Source organism: Odontesthes bonariensis, chromosome 11 (genome assembly GCF_027942865.1).
Source record: "Odontesthes bonariensis isolate fOdoBon6 chromosome 11, fOdoBon6.hap1, whole genome shotgun sequence".
Lineage (NCBI taxonomy): Eukaryota > Metazoa > Chordata > Actinopteri > Atheriniformes > Atherinopsidae > Odontesthes > Odontesthes bonariensis.
Window position 1 is genome coordinate 24,687,155 of NC_134516.1, and position 5,984 is coordinate 24,693,138.

General features: G+C 45.1%; 1 non-coding gene across 1 annotated transcript; it reads right to left on the minus strand.

The window, feature by feature from the left end:
• Positions 1-471: 471 nt before the first annotated feature.
• Positions 472-545, minus strand: trnat-ugu (transfer RNA threonine (anticodon UGU)). The gene has a single exon. It is a non-coding gene; the product is annotated as a tRNA-Thr (tRNA).
• Between the last annotated feature and the right edge of the window lie 5,439 nt (positions 546-5,984).

The window sequence follows — 5,984 nt, forward strand, 5'->3', positions numbered from 1 at the left end:
TCTGGACATTTTCACTTAGTGATGAAATTTCGCCCCTAATGGTAGCAGAAACTTCTGTGATGCGGTTTTCTATGGTAGCACAGACCTCTGATTTGATCCGGTTCACCTGTGTGCTTAAAGCACCGATGGCCTCGAGTACCGTCTTATTAGAGGGTTCATCCATACTACTGTCGTCAGCTTCCGGGGTCTCAGGGTCTGGCGTGCTCGAGGCTTCAGGGCCTGATTCTGGTGACTCGTTCTTCTTGCCTCTCGGTTTAACCATTGTGAAAAATGAGCAGAATATTATGCTCCCGTGAATCCTGTTGCGTTTATGTTCTTCAAAAAGTGGATAACGTTCAGTAATTTTGCGTTTTTGTTCAGTTTTAGACGGATTTTTGACGAGCTATCTGGAGGTGCAGCTTACCCTTCCATTGCTCGCTAGCGCCCCCAGCTGTTTTATATTCTAAGTCACAGCTTGCTCTGAAGGCCCACAGGCACTGCAGGGATTTGAACCCAGGATCTCCTGTTTACAAGACAGACACTTTGACCAACCAAGCCACAGCGCCACATGGTTCATAAAACTGATGAAAGAATAAAGAGCAGGAACTGGAACCCAGTTCGGAAGTCTGGAAGTTTTGGAAGTCCTGAGGGGTGTTCCACGAAGCTGGATTCACAGAAAGCCTGGCTTTTCTCGATAGTTCTGGCTAATCTAAGAGAGAGTTCCGCTCCACCAACGTGGCTCTTTTCTTTCAGTTGCTCTTTCCAGCTCTCTGCCTCTTTCAGAACTGACTGATATTCACTTTCTGCTGCTGCTGCTTTCAGAGTTTCACACAATCCTGCAGGGACTCGGTTGCACTGCTTGAGCTCCTGCTCACACTTTTGACGGAGATGACGCTCACACGTCAAACAGTTTTGCACCTTCTTTAGTTTTTCCTCAGTCATGGAGCAGCCGCTCTCTGCTGCCACTCTTCTGTCTTTTTCTCCTGTCAGAAAGAAATGTTTCTTCAGCAGCTTTGTCCTGAGAATATCCATCCCATGCTATAAATAGCTGATCTTGTCATTCTTCTGTCGGTAAGAGTTCTGTCATTTCTCTGATCCATGATCTCGGTCGGCAGCAGAGGCGTTAGAGGGAATCCCCTCGGTTTGTGAAACTGGAAACTTCCACTTGACTGGAGGAACTACGGAGGCCTGGAGATGATCCTGCAGGAGCTGGACATCCTCTGAGTGAGGAGTCCCAGCTGCAGCAGAGACCTGGGATTGTTCTTTTTCCAACAGTTGCTGGGTTCCTCATAACTTTCCTTACTGCCAAAAGTAATGGGACACGTGTAGAAACCCTCGGGCAAATCGTCGTCTGCCATGTCACACCACTGAAGTGGAGGAGATGGTTTCTTGGTTTGACTCATTTTGCTTGTTGTTTATGAGTACTTCAAATCACATTTTTTTAAGATAGTAAGTAAGCGTTGTTTCTAAGTGCTTGTTAAAATGATTATTTAAGATAGTAATTAAGTGTTTTTTAGGCGATGTGAAAACCGTTTGCTGTGACTTTCAAATCTGCTTCAAAAACTGGACGTGTTTCTTCAGATAAACTCCTGACCAGCTGTGAAAAAGCAGTGAAAATGTCTGGCCTGTAGAAACTTTGTGATGTCAAACAAGATCAGAGATGACATCGATTGTGATGTCACTACAGTGATGACAGCTTTGTGAAGACTTCTGTTCTGTCTCTTCTGGTCTGTGGTTCCAACCACAGATTCTGGATGGAACTGAAGTCCGGATTCCAGAATGTTGATTTGTGTTCTCTGTTAATCTCTGGACGACTTCAGCTGATTACTTCCTGTCACTGTCACGTTGGAAGGTCCACTTCTGCCAGTTTTTCAGCAGCCAGTATCATGTTTTCCACCAGCAGTGTTTTCCAAGACACAATAATGTCAGTTTGTTTAAAATGTTGCCAAAATAAACTATTACAATTACAACAAATGTCATCTCAGGGCACTTCAGTAATAAAGTCCAATTCAGGCCAATTGGAGTTTAATTCATTGTAATTATAATCCAATTCATTCAATTCAGAATGAATCCAATTCATTCATACAGAGCAATTCAAAAACTATTTCCTCGCTAAGGAAACCAACAGATGGCACCGAACTTGCACTATTTTAATTAGATATAACTTTTTAATAGTTCTACAATCATATCTTTCTGGCTTTATTTGCATTTTACAAAGAGTCCCGAGTAATTATGAAAGTGGGGTTTTAATTAGAAGAAAAAGCCTCAAAATAAAGTGATTTTTAGGAGTATGCAGGGATTCATTTCCATCTAATGAACAGGTCAGTTATATTAAACAGTGGGCCGTGTGAGCAGCAATCAGGGGTGTAAGGAGTTCACAGATCATAGACAGAGGCAACCGCCCAACTATTCAAAGCTTTTAAAATGAGTAATAAAATCTGACAGGTAACCAGGGAAGGAAGTCCTTTAATCCTGGAAATATTCTCCAGGTGATAGTCGGCTGACTTCCTAACTGACCTGATCTGGCTGCTGAAGTTCAGCTCTGAGTCCATAATAACACCCAGATTCCTGCTTGGTTTGTGCTTTTTAACATCACAGCCTGAAGCTGAGCTCAGATTTTTAACAGCTGACAATGACCTCTGTTTTCTCTTTGTTTAGCTGCAGGAAGTTCTGGATCATCCGGTTGGTTATTTGTTGGAGGCTCTTTGCTGGGCCAGTTATTCCTCTGTGCCAGCAGCTGAGCACCAGTTCTGCCAAAACTAACAGGAAACATCATCCTGCACCGCTGGATTATCAACAAGTAACACTGACCAAGTCAGGAGATTAAAAAGGATGCAGAGGATAGTCAGCCATCTCCTAAACACGGGACTTGTGTTTGACACCAGTCTTTGAACTGCTGTGAGACCGTTGTTTCCTTCATTCGTTTTTCAGCTTTTTTTCCAAAACTACTTGGTCGAAAGGTGTAAAACATTAAAAGTACTGGGTTAAAGTTAGAAAAGCATCATGTTTAGGAAATAAAATACACTTTTGGGAGAAAAACTTGGCCAATAAGACCAGGAGCTCCTGACCTGTCTCATACATTTCAGTAAGACCTCGGGAAATTGTACCAAAAAGGGCAAAACATGTCTCCTTTAAAGGACCAATAAGAGCTACATCTCAGACTCTACAGGCCTCAGTTAACTTGTTAAATGTGTCAGTGGGTCGGTGTGAAAACTCAACATCTAGGCTGTTATTTCCAGCTTCTACGTTTAACTGAAATAGAAAATCTGAGAATTACGACAATTTGCGTAGAGCTATTTTACGACAGTAAAATATTTGGCAGTGACTAAGTGCCTTTAGCACAGACAGGAGGGTGGAGGCGAGAGGAGACAATGAGGCTGATACCAGAGCAACCAGATGAGCCTCCAGCGTCCACCTGTCCTGATAGTCCCTCACAAGCAGCTGTCTGTTGTTAGCACGTTAAGCTTTGATTGGTCTGGGCTGGTCTGTGGCATTATTTATAAACCTTCACCCTTGCTGTTTCCTCTCATAGCTTGTTTTCACCATGACAGCTGCTGGGTTCTTCCTGAGGTATAAGCACAAGCTGCCTTTTACAGTTTTTGTTTGTTTGATTGATTGGAAACATGAGTTAATATTGCATTCTTACTCTTTGTCGTACATAATTTCAGGGTTTCCCTCTTTGCCTTGTTGACTGCGGCTACATGGGGTTTTCCCACTAAAGGTGTGCTATCATCTGTTGTGGTAAAACATTACATGCTTGCTTGAATCAGCTTCTGCTAAACTTGTTCTCATGCACCCAGGTTCAAAATCAGCAGGCCAGAGCAGCAGCGGCACAAGAGCTGCAGGTAATTTTGGCTCTTACCAGGGAGCAGCCGCTGGCCGCCCGGTGACCGTGCCCTACACTGCTTCCAGTGACGTTTATATAGCAACACCTGTGCAAGCCTCTGGCCTAAGTCAACCTGTACTTCAGGCAGACCCAAGACTCGGCGGCTATGGCTCATTTGTGCCAACGCAACTGGTTGTCCAAGCTCCCGGTTTTTTCCAAGCTCCTGGCCTTGTCCAAGGTGCTCTTCAGGCAGACCCAAGATTCAGCAGCTCTGGCTCTGTTGTGCCCGTGCAAATGGCTGTGCAAGCTTCTGGTGTCCCACAGGCTGTTCAGACGGGTCCAGCATTGAGCAGCTTGAGCTCTGGCCTGCCTGCAACAGGATACTCTACTGTCACTTATGTGCCTGTTGATGTAGGATCTGACGCTGGCGCTCTGCAACCTGGAGCTGCCCAATCTGGACCACAAGGTAAATCTTCTGCTTGGAGTGTAGATGGCCCAAAATATGTTTGGAAGCCTAAAGGTGTCTGTGTGTTTTCATGTAGTCACTAGCAAATCTTGCTTAGTTAAAGGGGAACTCCGGGGCATTTGAAGCGCGTTTCCATTGCTAGAGGTTGTCAAATACTGATAGTAGGACACAGACAGGTGCAAATCTGCGCTCCCTGTGTGGAGATCGCGCTGTTCGCGCAGCCTGTCATGCGAGGCTAATGCGTGGTGGCTAGGGGCAAGCGCTAACCCTTCCACGTAAAACAACAACTTGCACACTGCAGAAACGTCACACCACTTTATAAACCATCCGACAATAAAGTCACAAGCCTTACCATCAAAACCATATGCATGGTTCTCACATTACTGGCATGGGGACGTTACAAAACAACTTTATAAACAGCATGTCACTTACCTCTTGTCGGTATGCGCCCGCATGTGAAAGCCCAAAAGAGTCAATGGACGATACTCCCATATACAAAGCAATTATCTTCTCTAGAAAAACTGCGTTCAAGTATTTAAAACATTACAACAATATTACTGGGCATGTATTGTTGTAATGTTTTAAATACTTGAACAGCGCGATCTCCACATAGAGAGCGTAGATTTGCACCTGTCTGTGTCCTATCAGTATTTGACAACCTTTAGCAATGGAAATGCGCTTCAAATGCCCCGGAGTTCCCCTTTAAGAATATGTTAAGACTCTGTGGTTTCAGAACTTCTGCTGTGAAAAGGACTAATTGTGAAATGTCTCCACACAGAAACCCAGTGGGCTATTGCTCCCTCAGTCTTTGAGGATGCATCAGCCCAAGCCCTCAGCCTCACTGACGTTCTCCCTGCAGCCCCTCTGTCACCACCTGGCCCTGTCCTCCAGTCAGGGGAGACCTCCAGTGTCACCAAGGAAGCTGAACTCGGGAATTTCCAGCAGCAGACGGAGGAATTCGGCTACCCGGATGACCGCCAAGGGTCTGGACCGGGATCCGCAACCGTACTGGTGCCACGCTTTGGTGTGGGTGGATCTCCTAACTTTGACTACAGGCTTTTGTATGGCTTGTACCCCTCTGGAACCTACAGCACCTTCAGCCAGCAGCATGAGAAGGGCAAAGACTACTTTCAGGATGTCCACTACTTGAAGGAGCATATTACTGACAGCCATGGTTCTGGGCAGCAGAAAAAGTTCTTCCCAAGTGCCCGCTAGAGCTGAACATGATGTGCAGAGGGTATGTTGGGAGTGGTACCTGCAAATGTCTTTATCGCAATGCTCTAACTAATCTGGTTCTGTTTCAGATTGGAAAGCTGAATCCAACGGCACAAGATTCTTTTTAGTCTTTGAATAAAATCTTGTCAAATGATCTCGCTTCAGAATGATTAAGGGAAACAATGTCCTGTGTACACCATCTGGGTTCAAGGCAAATGGCAGGCATCGCCTGTCATATTTGACTCAGACATTCTGCTTTTGGTTTCAAACATGGCTTCTCAAAGCCCTGCATCTTGAGAGGAATTGCTATGAAGGTGTTAAATAGTTGAACCCTTTGCTCAATTGACTATAGCGATCAGCTACAGCATCCTTTACAGCCATTTCTCTACACCTGTGCATGGCAGCCAGACACAACCCCTTCTATAGGTTGCTGAGTGCACGGTAGCCAACCTGAAGGCTTTCCTAACAAACGTTGTGCTTGAAATGGGCTGGATACTC